The following is a 19,135-nucleotide window of genomic DNA, read 5'->3' on the forward strand; positions in this document are numbered from 1 at the left end:
TGGCCCCCAGCTCGTAATTATAAAGTTGAATGCAAATCAGTTGATTATGAACTTGGAAAATATAAAAAAAAACGCACAATTGCTCTCATCAAAGCGAGCAAGAGAACAAAGTTGAAAGGCGTTTGTTTTAAAGTTAAATGATTAGGATTTTTTGGAAAGTCTTCCAAATGATGTCCGAATTCCTTGAGCTTATTAAAGGTTCTAATTGCTTGAATAATTAGAACTTCACTAGTGGAAATACAGTTATTACAGTCGAGAAAAATTTAGATGAACTCTTGAATGGAATAAATGGGTATTGTGTAAACCAAAATTGTTAAAATGGCAAATTGTTTCAGAATTCTCTCAGTAGTGAAAGACTAAATAATATTTCAGTACAATATAGGTTAAGTACATAAGTTTTTTCTAGCTATGTTGCTTTTGCCTGGCCCTGGCAGAAGGGGATAACCCCAAGTGCTAGCTTGATATTCGCCGGGTCTGATAACTAGGGATGCCGGAGCCAGGATCCAACGCACAATAGGTCCAATGTACAAAATAAATATTTGAGCTAGTTATTGTTATTGGGCTAGTTTTTATTAAACTGAAGTCTTTTGAAACTAATGGAGAAAAAACGTCTCTCAGAACATTTTTGGTTAACACGTAGAGGTAAGCGTATCCTTAAATATTATAAAACAAATTTCTCTGCCGCGTGGTCTGTCTGTTCGCGATAAACACACGGTTTTTCATACGGTTTTCACCAATAGATAGTGTGATTTCTGAGAAAGTTTGAGTGAATAATTTATTATGTTTTTAACCAAGTGAGCCAGGACGGGCCGCTAGTAAAATATAGTTTAAAAAAAACCGCAAAATTAACAAGCCTCAGTGCCGCAACTAAAAAGTTATTTGAAATCAATAAAAATTCCTCATTGGAATCTGCAAATTGATGTTATTCATCGGAGCAAAGTCTTCGGTCAGTATCGGAAATTTTGCAAGTATCCTAATAAAACTGGAAGAAAGTTGGGTGCCCACCAAATTGTCAGACCCCGAAATATTTGCGAGTTCGATAACCAAACATAGAAGATTTAACGCGTTAACAAGTAACTTTAATCAAAGCTTTAATTTTATTTTTCTTCTTACACAGTAAATGAACTTTTTCAAATTATCCACTATCCTTTACCTTATCTAAAATTTATTCAACAGCAGCGACGACGCTCTGAACGGTTTATATAATCTTAATTTATTACTTAGAAAATACATAATTAAATTTTATTATAGAAAAACAGGGGAAACTTCGGTTCTTTTCTCTTCTGCCCCATGCAATCCCTATTCTGTCCCATGCAATTCACGCTTTACGATTACTACTTCAGAATTTTAAGTAACAATGTAACTGCAACTGAATTTATAGTATGTTAACTATTAAATATAACAAATTAATACATTACACGCTTGTGTCTCAATCGTAGACTGGGGATTTTCACTGCCATGATCCTGACAAATCTCAATACTCGCTCTATTCATACACGCTCACCGGTTATGGGTGCTCCTACGTATTCGAATCTTCATAAGGATTATTATTATTATGGATGCTCCTATAGGAGCACCATATTAGGAGCATCCGTAATCGGAAAGCACGTATGAAGAGAGTGATAATTAATAGAGATCTTACGTGTCTATGTACAAAATACAAATATGTGGGTAGACCTTCAAACACAGAAGAAAATTTAAGAAAATCACCATTGAAAATGCAATAATAAGAGTTTCAGCCCCCTTTGTTAGGTAAGTGTCTTCAGATTGTTAGAAGGCGAGTGACGCTCTCTGTGGTAATGTAGACTTATGTCTCAAGAACTTAAAGTTAAGTAAGTGCTCCTAGTTTTAATGGAATTCATTCTAGATTTGTCAGGGAAAACTTGTAACTTTACGATAATATTGTCCTTCTGATAGATGTAGTATACCTACGTACTCGTAGCTCTTTGTGATTGTGTAGATTTAACAATGTGGAACCAATTTTCTGTATCTCATAAAAAAGTATATCTGGCTGTATATAAATACCATTTTAGGTAGGTAACTCCCGTACTGAAAAGGTATAACGAAACCAATTAACTAAGACTCCGTTGTACGTCTGTCTTTCTGTCTGTCAGTCACAACGCTGTATCTCACGAACCGTCATAGTTAGACAGTTGACATTTTCACAGATGATTATTGCTGTTACCACTAAAACAATAAATACTTAAAAACAAATAAAATAAATATACTACGAGGACTCCCCGGGACTAGTTTCACTTTTCCCAATGTTTGTCTGTCTGTAATCAAACCTTATAAGTTAAATTTAACTTACTTTCCTTTTTTTTTGAAGAATTGACATTTTCTACGTCGCTTCAGTTTCCATGATAATGCATTAATATGATAGGCATAACCTGATTGGTGCTATAAAGGATCGGCTGTCAACGATTTACGACAAACATGATTTCTGTAACGTTTCATTCGTTACTTTCCTACTCATATTTTGTCCTATAATTGGTTATTATTATCACAACAAAAGCCACTGATTGAACATAGACCAGTATAATAATAAAGGTAAAATTAAATTACTAATTCTTGAGTAAAGTAGGGTTGAAAATGTTCAGTCATTCCCACGACGGTGGCGTCAGACGGACCACTGCCGACCGTCGTCATCCCTAACCAGCCACGACATATTTGTTAGAAAATAAGCCGAAATTTCGTTTACATATTATGTTTAGTTATAGTCAAATGTATATAATTTTTGAATAGAGATATTTTTTATCGATTATAACAGTAGGTAGTAGGACATGGTATGGAAAAGTACTTGTATACAAATACAAGTACTTTTCCATATCGGCTACATATCAAAGGTTATTTTTTCCCTCCACAGCAGGTGGACAGATTATCAGGTGGATTGGATATTTATTTTGTCCTATTGTTTTTTCACATACCGGTTTTAGGATAAACAATTTTCGTTTAATAGGTCTAAGGCATAATTGATTTTTGACATACGGGTAAATGTGGCATAATTAACTTTTAGGTTTGGTTTCACACGTATAAAAAATGTTAGATTAGTTATGATTCAAATATATAGGCGCCAATCCTTATGTGTAAGAACGTTATGATTTAAAATCATTTCGCCGTAATACATTACGGTTTTTTTCGATAAACATTACAATAAACCATAAATTATGAAGATTATAAGAGGGGATTAGATATACATATCTAAAATTATATAAAATTTGTTGCCTATCAAATAGACTAATTATTTGAAGGAGACATCTTTTGTGCTCGTCTTTGAAAAATAAAATGGAAGATAACTAAAAACAAGTTCCAAATGAAAGTACATATAAAAATGCATTTTTTCACATAAAAACTGGCTATAAACGTGTTGCTTCTATTACCGCTCGAGTTCTGTTTTTTTCCTTTAAATTAAAAAAAAGGCATGTATGTCCTGCGTGTGCCAACTGAAAAAAGAATAAATATAAAATTCCTATCGTTTCTATGGCGGCGTGTCACCCCTACCACGGCACTCGTCTCGGCCGTTGTTTGCGGTGCGCTCGTGCGCGTGCGAGCGACACGTACTCGATACTGACAATTGTGTTTGCTGCTTTTATACAGCCATGTCGCGTCGATAATCTTTGTGTTTTAAATGTTCTTGTTTTGATTTTGACCAAAATAAATTAAAACATTTTAATGCCTCAAAATATTGGGGTTTGGATTTTTTTTCAGATACTTAAATTTAAATAATGAGATAAAAACTTCTTGGCGCAAGCAGAAATCGAATCAAGCAAGCACTCTTGTCATATGTATGTGTGATATTCAAATCATTACATAGTATAAAACAATCGCTTCCAGCTCTTTGTCTGTCCCTATGTATGCTTCGATATTAAAAACTACACAATGGATTTTATGCGGGTTTTTTTTAATAGAGTGATTCAATTGTCATGAAGGTGGTGGGCCGGGGTGGGCCGCAAGTACCAATATATTAAAAAAAATTACGACCAGAGAACTCAATAAGTTAACTGTGAATATATTTAAAGAATATGATATTATGTCATAAATATGACACAGCCCGAAGTTCAAGCGAAAATGCTTCGAAAAAATAACTAAACAAAAAGTACTAACTAGTGTTTCGTAACTCATTCCCGTAAAAAGTAATAGTAGTTACGGATCGTGTTGCGAGCCGGTCGGCACGCAGTCAACCGAATATAATCCGCTGTAATTACTGAAAGACTGTACTCGACTGTACTCATCTCAAGTTTGCTAATAAAGAGGATGCTTAACTTTCGAAACTGAGGCAGGCGTATACAATATATACGCGCCCGTTGTTAGGTAATGTACCTATTATTGAGATGTAAATATATGAAGAGCGTTTCTATGCGCATGTACCGCTGAAAAAGAGTTTTGAAATTATAGAATAGAAAAATATATCGACAATGGAGAAATTTGAATGTGACAGGATTGAAAAAAAAAAAGAAAAATGGTCGTGTCCACGAAAACTGAATTGCAGACGTCCAACAAACATTTTATTATGAATTGTCACTTATACAATCTAAATACAATATCTTTTAGTATCATCTTCTTCTTTTCACTGTTTTATCGATTTGTGTAATCGAAAAAACAGTGAGAAGACATATAAATAGAAAAGGGGAGTTTATAATCAATCTGTATAGGGAGAGGCTTTGGGATAAAGCCAATAAAAATAATTTTTTTGTACTACCTACTTTAATCTACCTCGAATAGTTGAAAACATATATATAATATTTTTTTCGAAAATAAATTCTATACATATTCGGAATCAGCAAGGAAAGTCGATTCCAAATTTGTAACGAGTACATAACTTCAATTTTAAAAAAACTCTCTGTGCCAGAAATAAATTCATCATATTTCCATAAGATGTTATATAAAACACAACAGCTTAAAGGGAGCTATTTCGCTGTGAGTTCATTATAGATAGAGAAAATGATTAACTCCGGAAATTAAAAGAAAATGATAGCTTTCCAGCCAGCTTTGTGCAATAGACGTTGATGATTAAAAATAATGTCGTCATGTAGCAACTAGGAGCAAAGGTAGCGGACGAAAGCTGCCTAATAATTTCCTATGGTGGATGGTTTAATTAATGGAAGATTTGCCATAATTCGTATTTGTCTACTTTTTCTTCTCCCTTGCTTGTATCTCAATTTATTTGGGGTCCATTCAGCTCCTAGTAATTAGTGTTTGTTTTATTGATGTTCAAAACATCACGGTAAACACTGTTTTAAAAATAATTACCAATAAAATCTTCTACGCTACGCGTGTCGTGCTGTGGAAAAACCTGGCCGAAATTATTAAATATCTATCCGCCGTCTTTCTCCTAATCTTTTTTTCAAGCGCTAAAATTAATTAATCTACTCATATATGTATACATATAATCCTTACGAAGCAATACAAAGAATACCAAAAAAAGACTACCGCTCCGAATGCTACTCACTTCAAAGGTTGACCGTTCATAGGAGTTCCGATGAAACGAAGCAAGAATTATGGACCCTTAATTAACCTTCCTTAGAGCCGGGTAGAATTTAGTGTGGCTTTAAAATTATTAATATTTTTTTTATTATAAAAAAAGGTTTCTAAAATCCGCTACTGCATCTACCTTAGGCTATACAAGTCGTCAGCCAACACTGTATTTTGACAGCGGACCCTAAACCCTAACCGCTCCGCGGGGCGTCACACTGCGTTTGACGGTTTTCAATTATAACCATTCACATTGTAACACTTCTGCAAAACTACCTTGGACTTATTTTCAAACAATCTATCGTCTTTTTTGTTCCGAACGTGTAGACGGGGAAAAGTTTAGCGAAAATTTCGAATTTGGTTCCCAATTTTCGAATGATATTCCCAGTAGAGCTAGAACAAATACATGCGAGCACTAAAATCGCTATAAAAGTTACGTTTGTTTAATTTGAAACAATGTCTAAAGTTGAACATTTGTCAAATTAGAGTGAATTGCACCAGTCGAATTTGACGTCAACATTTACCTGCGCAGAATAATGGGAAGTACGACATTTTATATAAACGACGGCGGAGCGCCGGTTGAAGTTAACTTCAAAGTTGACTGGTGCAACCCACTTAATATACTAACCATTTGCTTTGATGGCATTTTTTAACTATTCTGGGTGTAACTTTAGACATGGTTTTGTTAATAGGGCTAAAAAAGTTTTTACTCTTTTTGAATACTTATATGAAAATCATACTATGTTACGAAAAAACTATATTTTATTATTAGTCGAATCTAAAATATGAAATGAATTTAAATAGAACATTATTCTGTTACACAATTAATTTACTTTATTTTTGAAAAGATACGTTTTAAATATGAAGGGAGATTAAACAAATACATAGAAGAGAGATACGTGTTAGATAAATTTATCTACACGAGTTAAGTAGTCGCTTGTAGCATATAATTTTGTTCGGTGTCAAGTGCCATTAAAATGTATTTGTATTTTGCAAGCACGCACCTTCAAAGTTAATGGGGCACCACCAATTTAGCTAATTAATATGTAGTGTGTAGTAATTGATGTTTTCGCTCGCGCTTGTTGACTGTATTTGTTATATTTTGGATTAATCTCACACTCCCGCACATGTTAGTGATTTAGTAAAAGATAGAAGTGTTAAGGAACACAGAGAGAAGTGTACACGATTATAACATGGCGTTATTTATTTAAAGCTCATTGCACTCAAAAATACCACTACTAATATTATAAATGCGAAAGTTTGTGAGGATATGTGTGTGTATGTTTGTTACTCTTTCACTCAAAATCTACTGGACGGATTGTAATAAAATTTGGTTCTCGGGTAGAATATAACCTGGAATGACACATCACACACTCTCTCATGTGTTATATCATATGGAAATAGACTATCTACTCATATTTCAATTTTTGATATCAAGTGAGGTATATCATCCTATATTGAATTAAATAATTTAAGTTAGTGCTATCTAAAATTATTATATATATATTATTTTAGATACCACTAACTTGCATTATTTAATATATAATATTATATATATATATATATATATATATATCATAAAATAATCGAAGTTGCATAATTTTAAGACGGCGGCGATTAATAGCAGATAATTTTCTGAACTCGAAGTGCCGTTAACCGAAATTGTATCCTAAAAATATCTGTATCATTTTCAAAATTGATCTTAGACCGTGTTTCATTACTTGATAATTGGTAATTATCCGTAATGTCCGACGGGTAATCGGCAATTTAAAGTTACCAGAGGGTAACTACAGGGTAGTTCCCTAGGGTGTAGCCAAATGACGAGGCTGCACGGCCGGTCAAGGAAGAAGACCTTTAAATTAATAAATGTTATAAATCCGTCTCGCTATTTCGCGTTTCTGCTTCATTTCTAAATTGGTATTTTCAATTATGATCACAATATTATGTGTCTATATTAGGGTCGAGTTATATCAGTAAATTTTGACGTTGATTTTTACCTGCCCACCGTCGACGCGCGACGCTTACACAAAATGGCGTACGTGAGTTTTTCAATGCAAGTTGACGTTAAAGTGAAAGTTGACTGGTGCTACTTTTTGAAAACGGAGTTTCAGTTTATTAAATTATCACGTTTTTTAATAGAAATTAGGAAAGTACGCGTATTTTCATCAATGTTTAATATGATAAATTATTAATTTAAACTTTTTTACATATCTTCGTATAAGTATATGTATAGAAATAAATCTTTAAAACCTAACATTGCGTGTGACCTGACATTCGCTACATTGATCAGTTAATATTCAACAAAACTTTTTTTATATTAACAAAATCTGTGCTCGTAAAATACCTCTATAGGTAGGTACTAAAAAAATATTTTATCTTCAATGAGTGGTTCATTATTGCGAAATAAATTAATACTATTTGAAAGAAAATATTAAGTACCTCCTCCAATATGATAGTTCAATGAACAATCTGTCAAAGACATTTTCATTAGTCTCCAATATTTCTTGCAAGAGACGATGATCACAATTCAATGCAAATAAATATGAAACCTCTAGCTCAATGGGTCTAGGTGTATCAGACGATTGCTTTTATTAAAGTTCAACCAGAAACGAAACGATACTCAAATAGGCTTCGTACCGGAAAAATTCAAAACTACAATTTCTTCAACTCTAATCTAGAATACATAATGGATTTTATGGACGACCTCGGTGGCGCAGTGGTAAAGTTCTTGCCACTGAACCAAGAGGTCTCGGGTTCGATGCCCGGTCGGGTCATGATGGAAAATGTTTTTTTTTCTGATTGGCCCGAGTCTTGGATGTTTATCTATTTGTTGTAAAATATAGTATCGTTGAGTTAGTATCCCATAACACAAGTCTCGAACTTACTCTGGGGCTAGCTCAACCTGTGTGATTCGTCCTAATATATTTATTTATTTTTAATACCTTCTATAAATTTTGAAATCAGTACCTACATGAAATTAAGTCAAATATGTATTTACTCTTGTATTATTTTCGTCACTTTAAATACGTTAATGAAAACGATAAACCTCTTTAGATATAATTTAAATAAAGCTATGTTTACATCTGACCTATTAGATATATCGTATTTAATTATTAATGTGGTATGTTATCTACTATAAACATAGTTAAATATAATAAAGTATTTACATTTTTTTTTTATTGAAAAAAGTTATTTCCACTTTTTTAATTGTAAACCATGGAAATGTTTATTGAACCCGGGAGGAGACCCATCTCTGGTAGCAAGCAATAAAGTCGTCGGAGTGGAAGCCCCTCAAAGGCGACTTTATTATTTCCGAGCTTGTCCTTAACAAGCAATTACTGTTTTGGTATTTGTTGGTCTTGTACAGTCACCTGCACGACAATTTACCCAGCACAAATCACTATGCCGTGGTAATAGAGACGAATTTGGAATGAATTGGGATAGCTTGATGTGCCATTGACTGTACAGACTACCTGGGGCCGGGGCCACGCTATTGAAATTGAATAAGTTATGAAAGAACCTGGAGGAACTAGGATTCTTGTTTCAAGTCACGTGAACAAAAGATCTTGCGTGGTAGGTATAACTTCAAAATGAATGTTAGATTTTTTAACAATTAAGGATATACTAAATAATCTTCAATTGTCACATTTTCTCATGACTGAGGGTTGTGGTCATTATGTGGAATGAAACACACACAAATTTCTTGACACTATTAATGTAGTAGTTTGCAATTGCCTTCTCCATTTCACACACAAGTTAACAATCAACCAGACTGCAGGTTTCCTCAATATGTTTTCCTTCACCGGAAGCAAGTGGTAGTCTATGAAAACTACTATACATTAGTCAGATTGGTATACAAACTCATGTGGTACGAGTAGGATTCGAACCTGGGACCTTTCGACCCACAGGCGGGCGATTTAACTATTACACCATCACCTCTTCATACTATACGTATATCAACCATTTTATCCCTGTTATTCATAAAAAAGATAAGCATACTTTAAGACAAAGCATGTTTTGTCTCGTTCTATCAATACCAAATTGCGATAGTGATAAAACATACCTACTTTCGCTTAAAGTATGCTTATCTTTTTAGGGTGAGTTGCACCAGTTAACTTTGACATTGGCTTTAACACAATCGGAGTTGGACCTTTTTGGTTACATAAAAGTGCGTATATTCTTGTAGTATATTTTATACTCCAAAAAAATATTTATATTTCTAAAACTCTGCTTCTTATTTATATAAATATTGGGCTAAACAAAAGTTAAATGAACGTTCCTTTAATGAAATCGAAGATATTTGTTTTCGTACTGATAAGTAGCATTAAAATTAGTGTTGCCCAAATGCGAGAACAAGACGAGACTTGGTCTTGGTCTTGCGCTCCTAGTATTGGTCTTGGTCTTGCAGCAAGAGTCTCGCAAGTTTCGCAGTTACCTACCTAGCTGTTGCAGTTTACTAAACGTTACTTTAGATCTTAGAACAACGTAAAAGAGTAGATACATTTTGAGCTTGAATTAACATAGTCATAGTAATGACCATAGTCATAATTAATAAATGCCTAAACAGTTCTAAAAATCTAAAAATCAACTGACACCGGTTGGGGTTTGAACCTATGATCTAAGCGATCCATGCTGATGCTCTAACCAATTGAACTATCTACCGTATCCCACGGGAGTTACTATATTTTTTAATAAACGTTTATATCAAATATTCTTACATGTGCAAAAACATATAAAAACAAAATAATGAAATTAACTTGACTGTATTTTTAAAGGACGTATAAAAGCGTATACCGCTACCTAAGAATGAATTGCGCTTTGTGCAAGAACAAGACCAAGACGGCAAGACCAAGACCGATTTTGGGCAACACTAATTAAAATACGTATTTAATTAATTAAGCGTTGATGTCGGATAATATTACTGTAAACTTGAACGTTCAAAGAGATACTTTATAAACAAAACTCGACTGTTAAGAGATATTTTATTACAATTGAATTTGAAGAGGTTTCGGTAATACAATTATGGTTTGATTAAGTGATTGTTATTTACTCTTCGATTAATTTCGATATTTAAAATATCTATTTTCGAACTCAATATATTTTAGCACTTAATAAAATGTATATAATTACACGAATAATACAAAGTATGCCATTTTGTTTAAATGTCAGTGGCGCGCAGGTCAATGTCAACGTCAAAGTTGACTTTGTTGATACCACTTGTCTAAAAAATTGAAAAGCCCCCATAGGACACTGCGTTTGCAGATGCTCCGTAGCTGATAATTGATATTAAAATATAAAGCATCAATAAGGAAGCGAGTACCTTTGACAAGCGCAATATTGCACAGAATCAATTTGCTTTTAAAAGTCCCAATATGACTAAAAAAAGGGATAACAGAGCCTTTAACAGAGGTTGTAAAAGCCTGAAAAGGGGTTAAGGGAGTTTCGTCATCGTGTAGTTTGGTCTTCATAAAAAATGCTGTAGTTTCGTCATCGTAACATAAAATTGAATTTATGAGATGTAGTTTGGTTATTAACTTTAATTAGTTAGGATTCGTTAGTGACTGACCTGAAATAAGTCAATATGTACTTGAGTTTCCTAGATGATTAAAACAAACATTGTGATTTTTGATATAAAATAACCACTTTACGGTTTATTATTTTGCGGATATATGTAAAATTTAATAGGTACTTACATTGCCAAAAATACACATGATTATCTTGACTTTATTTACGAAATTTTATTCCAAATATGCTCAGTTGACGCCAAAAGGATCTAATTAATAATAGGTTTCGTACAAAATTCTTACAAAATGTATAAAAGCTATCTCTTCTTCATAATCGTATTCCCCATGACTGCGGGTCGTTGTCATTACTGGAATGAAACACACGTAACAACTTTCTTGGTATTGTTAATGGAGTGGTTTGCCCATGCCTTCTCCATTTCACACACAAATTAATAATTCAACAAGTGGAGGCAGGTTTCCTTACAATGTTTTTCCTTCACCGGAAAAAGCTATCTACGAATGCCTAAAAACCCAATTTTATATTTTTTTCACTGTACGGAAGTGTCCAACGAAACGATGACCAAAATACACATTGACAAAACTCCACTAACCCTCAAAACTGTGGCGTATGAAATCGACAAGTAATCAACTTACAACGGAGCGCTAATGTTGAATGGTGACTTTGACCGGTCAAAGGGTGCTCAATGGACGCACAAATTCAATTTTCCCGTTTGGACTTTCAGTTGGTAGTGAACGGTTGACAATTACAACGCATAATATACTAAAGAGGGCGCTGAAAAAAAAGACTTTCTATAGCATTTAGTTGTTCAAGTCTTATATAAATTTAGGAGTTCAATAACAGCACAGCCGAATAAATTATTTATATCAATAATTTTATAATAATTAATTATTAATTATTATAAAATAATATTTGTATTATGTTATACAATAGTTAATCTATTTAATAACTTTATTTATTTGTTTGAATGAATCATTTGTATCTTATATTTGATTGGTGGTTGGGGTGTGTAAGAAAGGAACAAATTAAAATGTATTTGTTAGTAAATAAAATTTAATCAGTCTCATAAATATTAAAACCGATGGACAACCTGAATTGTTAAATTGTTTTGTATTTTTGACGACCTCCGTGGCGTTATCACCACGCCCGTTCGCTAGCTGAGGTCGTGGATTCGATGTCCAGCGCAGACATATATTGTGATCACAAATATATGTTTACGGTTTTAGTTGTATTGGGTCAGTTTCTATTCGTGTATTCGAATCCTCGATACAAGCTTAGTCTAATAAGTCATTAAATATTGTTTTAATTCATATGTCATGAACAACATTTAGGGTGAGTTGAACCTGTCAACTTTGACGTTGACTTTAACCTGTGCGCCGCCGACATTTTTCCTTTGGGTAATTAATAGACGAGTTGGATCGTCGAAACGCTTTGATACAAAACGTCTCGACATCTGAATGCCTCGATGGAAGTCTAGAATCTTTCATCTGAAATTAATTTCTTAATTTAACTCAGCGGTGTTACCCGCGTAATTATTTAAAATCCATGCTTACGTGGTTTTATGCACAGTAGCGACATCTGCTTTATAAAGCGCCATTGACTATCGGACTAAGGTTTATGACTTTTTAACAACAGAAAAGTATGCGAAAATCGCATGTTAAAACTGTTGTTTATGAAAGATCCGATGAATCACAAAAATCTCTAGTATGTTCTCGCAGGTTGCGTTCGGGATCGTGACGTCGCGCAGCGTATAAAAATAACCTTAAAATGTTGAAGATTCGGCTGTGATTTTACAACCGGCCGCCTGTCTGTCGTCAACCCTCCTTGGGAGTTGTATTGTTGCCTATCAGCAGGCTATGTGTCCCTTAGTCGCCTCATACGATATCCATAGGGAGGATATGGGGTGGTCCTATCTAGGGCACATTCACATGCCACAAAGTATGATTGTAATAAATACCTATAATGTCCACAAAGAATGATGAATCAAAAATTTAATGTTCTAAAATGAAACTTTTCGGGTACAGAACCCAGTTTTAAACTACGCCTCCCTAATCTGGAACAACTATTCGGGTTCACTGGTTCACATCAAAGTAATATAGTTATAACATTAATTACTTTCAGCCTAAATATTTGATATTTGTTTGCATTCGGTCGCTCGTGGGTAATCGCCCTAACACAACACGTGTATAAATAGCCTAACCTTTGTAAATATTTGCCTTTAATAAAGTAGATTATTATTAGTAAAACTATAATACTAAGTTGTAAGTAGATAATGTTATCGCAATAATTAGAATATAATTTAAAAAAATATATATTATATCATTTCATATTATATGTCCTCTTCCTTAAAATATTGATTTTTAATTCCCTCCCTTTTCAATCGGTCATATGTTTCTTCGTACAGGTATGTATGTATGTACCATGTTTGTAACAGTTAAATAAGATAAAGATTTACGGTGTCATCGCAGTGTTTTCGGGACCGTATGAGGCGGCTTGCTTGGATTGCGCGGCACACACTCAACCAATCATAAGATTTTGAAAAAAAAAAAACATTTCTAATGCACTAACCAGTTGGTCCAAAAAACAGATTAGTACCTCTTCGGAACGATTGTCTGGTCTAACTTTTAATGTGCGTGTGATCTGAGGGCCCACTTCTTGAAGTTCTATGAAAATATGCTTGGGATTTAGCGAACATTCCGAAAGAATTGTGAAAGTTTTTAAGTTAATTAGATTTTGTGAAAGCCAAATAAGCGAGTTACGATGTTTTACGTATGGCCCCCAGTCCTTATAGTGTGGTCTGAGGGCCCACCTGTCTACATGTCCTAAAGGTCTACTTTCCCGGTCAGCGTACTTGTCAAAATGGTTTCTATTTATGCTATGCTTTCACTAAACAACAGTGGAGAACCAAAAATGACATTTTCAGTACAAGATTACATCACAAACCCATAAATTAACTTCCGCTCTCAACTTCTTTGCTTCGCACTAAGACGACTGAGCCACGCCGTGCCGTAGGGCACGGTTTTAATTACGTCACGTACTACGACGACTCCTACTAACTTTCAACTAAGCTCAGTACAGCGAGAAAACTGTAAGCCAACAAAGCAAAAGCAACCGTAACACCAGCTCTTAAAACACATAATCTAACAACAGAGTCACGCAAATGAAACGCTAAATATGAACCACAAAAACATCAACATTTCTTTCGAAGATCCCTCGCCTTCAACAACTGCTCATAATCCGAAATTTGAGTTTTGTAACAAGATAAATATTAAAAGTTGCGTTTTATTTTAGAACTGAGTTTGGAAGCAAATGTATTGTTTACTTACATTTTTTTATCAATAAGCTGTCTTATTACGCGAGTGTAAGCGGCTTATTTATATATATAGAGTATGAGAAGTTATGATCTAAATGAAAAAGTAATATTACGTCCTATATATTTTGAACTTATTCTATTCCAAATTTTATCAAAATTGACCCTTTGCTTTAGTTGCGGGAAAGCGCGACAGACAGAATTTCGCATTTCAAATATTATTAAATCTGAGTTAATTTAACCTCAATCAATCCTGATTGGAAACGAATATGAGGTCTATCAGGTCTATCAGGATGTTCATTCTCAATTGAATTATACTAAAAGTTTAAATTAATGTTTAGATTTTTAAAACTACGCAACGGATTTTGATGCGAGTATGATTCAAGAGTAAGGTTTAACATGCACAATATTGCACCCGTGAAAAGCCGCGGCGTGTAGTTAGTAAGGAATAAATAAAAGGAAAAATACATGAACTAAACCTCAGAAGACTGGATAACTGGAAGACTGGGGGTTATGAAAATATACAATGTCATTTGTTTCCATCATGCTCCACACGAGGCGTTGTACGGGAGATACGAAATGTTTGTGCTGAAACTTACCACATCATAGCTTCATTTTTACCTTCAATATCTTCCTTTTTATATTTATTTATGAGATAAAATTTTCTTTTCCGTATTTCAACTTACCTGTAACAAAAAAAATGGTTTTATTTACTAAAAAAAACATTTCAAAGAATCAATTAGTCTAAGTACTTCTCGTTATCTAAAAAATATCAGCATCTAATTGGGCTGTGTTTGTTCGAGAAAAACGTAAAAACTACTGGATGTAATTCGATGAAATTATCACAGTTGTATAGCGGATAATCTAACTTAAAATCTAATACAGGTTTCATCGCAATACGTTGCTTAAAACTCGAGGTATTGGCAATAATTTTATAAGCGGGCGAAGCTGCTAGGAAAAATCTACTTGACAATTATTTAATATTAAAAATAGGAATCCTAAATCCATAAAACAAAAGATTGGTAATCCGCATTCCGTCGCTTAGTGTTACAGTTGTATATTTGTATTGCAATTTGCAGATGCATATCGCACGAACCACTTCACAAAATCAGCTCCATGGAAACATCCAAACACTGGATAACGAAGAATCTCGTTAGAACCACTGACTTTAGCAGCACTTGTTTGGGAGATTTTTTGTATATTTTCCGAAGATTTTCAATTCAATTTAAACTTTTGATGATGATAGTTTATTTAAACAACACAAGTACATACATCACCGCGTAGTATACAACAAAGTCGCTTCCCGCTGTCTGTCCGCTGGCTGTATGTCTTTTCAACCGACTTCGAAAAAAAGATTCATCGAAATCTCGTATTTTATTTTATTTATTTTAATTTAATTATTCATAGAAACTGAATGTATTATTTGTTGAAATTAACACTTTTCAAAAGCTAACATTGTGAGAGTGCCTCTAAGTGTCCGCACCGGGAAGAAAACCATCACAAAATTCATTAGATACCGTTTGTTGTTGCCACTCCAACATTTTGAATAAAATATAAGGAAAATAAAGCGAGCTTTTTATCTATTAAACGCATTTGCTGTTACAAATCTCCTCTCTCGGGGAGAGCGGGCAAAATGGGGCAGGAGTGGTTTGACGACGCGGCGGAAGCGGGAGCGGAATTGGCAGCGGTAGAGGTGACAAGTCTTGTGTTGGTTGGTTACGGACAAATACTTCTTACTACCATAGGTATAAAGGTCATATCACTCGTCTAACGCACCGCTGCCACCCGGCTAAATAACATTCATTGAAAATGATGCTTTGTTACGTCCTCTGTAGATATAAATTACTTTGACAAGAGTAATTAATAGCCAGCACCTAATTAAATGTCAATGTAAAATATATCTATAGAGGATACTTTAAGCTCATTTTTCAATGAAAATCATCTTGTGTAATGGTGCGGCAGGTAGTGCTACGACATTTGGATTTCATCCTTTTGAAAATTACTTTCCAACTTTGACCGGAAAAAGAGTTTTATATGGTTTCACAGCCATAAAATTAGTAGGTACTCCGTACAAGTACCTACTAATTCTATGGTCACAGCCGAGAATTAAAATATGGAACGTGAGAGGGAGAGACAAAATGATACCATCAAGTATCTGTAACTCAGAAATAATGGAAAATAACAATCGCTTCTCCTTTGCAAAGATCCTAACTCTTAGAACATAGCTGGCGTGTATTACGAGACGTACCACTATGCTGTTTTATTCTGTTCTCCCTTGTAAAACCACTGCTCGCTCTAGTCACTTATGATGTTTAAGATTTATCTACACTTGTTATGTAGAAGCACCTTTAGAAATTATCTTTAACAACTGCTGTTGGCTGCTCGTCCGAGCATTAAAAATAACTCATGTATTGAACCGGGTACCCCTTATTTCCTCTATTCAAAAATGTCTGTTTCACTTCAATTTTTGCTGACTGTTGAAAATATTTATTTTCTCTTCAAAATATGGGTTATTAGGCGAATGGGGTCGCGTGACATTAATACCGCGGTTCAATTGGTGTGTATTGGTTGGAGCGTTTTTACTAAATTATTGTTTTTTTTTAATACGCTTTTATTTGGTCGAATATTTCTTTTATCTATGGGTCGACCTGTATGTATGTAAGAAACTATGTAATGTAAGGTAACTAATTTAACCATCTTCCAAAGATCGTAGCGTCATAAAATTTGGCAGCTGTATGTAAGTAGTTCTGATGACAATACAATAAAATGGTACTGTTGAACTGATCTGATGATGGAGCCGAAAGATATGAACTGGAACTTCATGATGGAACATTGTATCATAGCTGTTTTATGGGTAGGATGACACGGAAATATATATTTACTTTTTAGAACTGAATTTTTCTTTGTTGGTAGCTAGCAAGAGACTGTACCATAAAGTAATTAATACGAGTAAACAATATTAAAAAAATATATTTCTCTTAAAATTCTTACATTAAACTGCAAATAAAACGATTATATCTATTTAGAGGTTTATTGATTAGGGTTATTGAAAAAAGTTAATTTAGTACAGGCTATTTTATTAAAAATGGCGTACTTAGCATGTTCCTGCGCACGTTAATGCTAACGTCAAAGTTAAACTTTTCAATGAATAAAAACATTATTGGGTATTTTAGTAAAATACATATAACCGTACGTAAAAAGTTAAGTTTCCTTATATAAAACGAGAAAATACTCACATTTAATGAGAAACTGATTCTTGCACATTTATTTACCTCCATTCAGTATTTCTTATACCGCCGCCGTCTCGGAGGCAAGAGACTCATTCTTTTGACAAACACGAGGGAATGCTCCTTGGAGGATACAATTTGCGGTAAAGGTGCGGTTTTTAGGGTTCCTCAGTCATATACTTCTTTCGATTGTTAGTTCTCTGGTTCAAGTTCATTTTAATTTTCTGCGTAAGTTAAACGTCATTGCAAATTACTATACGTTAAACTCTGTTATTAAATAATGTGTAAGTAATTGGATAATTTTATTTTCAATTTACTTAATTAACTTCGTTGCAAAATTTAAGTTGAAAGGAACGTAGGTATTTTTATTTGAAACAGAAAATAGAAAAACTTCCATGACTTACACATACACACATACATAACTTCGACCACTATATAGAGACAGTTACAGACAACATCTGTAGCTCACAATATTCTTCTTTACTTTAATGTTTTCAGAGGAGATTCGACTGCAGAAATATGATCCCCAATGTCAGTTCACCTTTTCACGTAGGTTTAATTTCAATTTGGAACGTAGAGATTCTACGGAACCTTACGTGCGCCAACCGACTCGCTGCTTGGCTGTTTTTTTCTTCGCACCAAGAACTGCGCATTTCTAATGCAAATGTAGGACGTGGATCATTATGCTTTGATTTCTGAGCGTTTAGAGTATGCTGCGGGGAGTTCAAACATTTTCGTTTCTTTGTCGCTAAACTCGACAGAATTTAAAAAAGCACAATATTTATTTTTTCGCTGGCATTATGAAGATTACGTTTCTGGGAAAAGTGAATACGACTTTGTTTGTGGATATTTCGTTGCAGAAAATTTGCGGATTGTTGTAATACGAATGAGAGAGGGAGTTGCGTAAGTTTTAAAGATCTAAGCATGCATAGGGAAAGACAGACAGCGGGAAGCGAATTTGTTTTATACTGTGTATGTACTGATAGCGAAGATGCGCTTACTTTATAGTTATATAATGCGATATGCTAAAGCACATCTAAATATAAAATAGCCAGTTAGTAGTTGCTGTTCTTTAGTAAAGAAAAGTATGTATTAGTTGTTATAATAAACGTTAGAATTTGAAGACACGCCTGTATTTTTTACGTTTGTTTGTTTGTTGTTAACCCGCTTTGGCAAGACTTTTAGTTGACATCACAACTAAAATTGGTTCTTCATCTCGAAAGTTGATTATCAAAATCGAAATTATCGATCGTTCCTTCACAAGAGCTGAAATAATCTAAGCCAGTGGTTTACATTTTAATTAATTAAGTACTAGGGGGAGGAGAAGAGAAGGAAGGTGAAGGGGGGTGAGAAGCGCAACAGTCACTATTTACGCACTGAGACACTTCGAGTCTCGTGACCATAGACAATTTATCTAATAGACAAGTCACAATCGATGATACCGATACTGATAAATCAAAATTTTAAAGATATTCTATTACAAACTTACTTTCTATTAATATAATTGGATACTTGACTAAGTAAAAAAAAATCATAGTTATTTAAAATAAGCAAAGACGATAATTAAATGTCACTTTAATTTATCAGTACGCAATGTACAATG

At 33.9% G+C, this 19,135-nt stretch overlaps 1 protein-coding gene across 9 annotated transcripts in view; it reads right to left on the reverse strand.

The window, feature by feature from the left end:
* The window catches only part of bru3 (bruno 3), a 616,612-nt gene that overhangs the window by 181,634 nt on the left and 415,843 nt on the right, over window positions 1–19,135 (reverse strand). The gene's annotated exons all lie outside the window — the stretch shown is intronic.

Source organism: Plodia interpunctella, chromosome 16, assembly GCF_027563975.2.
Source record: "Plodia interpunctella isolate USDA-ARS_2022_Savannah chromosome 16, ilPloInte3.2, whole genome shotgun sequence".
In the NCBI taxonomy this organism is placed as follows: domain Eukaryota; kingdom Metazoa; phylum Arthropoda; class Insecta; order Lepidoptera; family Pyralidae; genus Plodia; species Plodia interpunctella.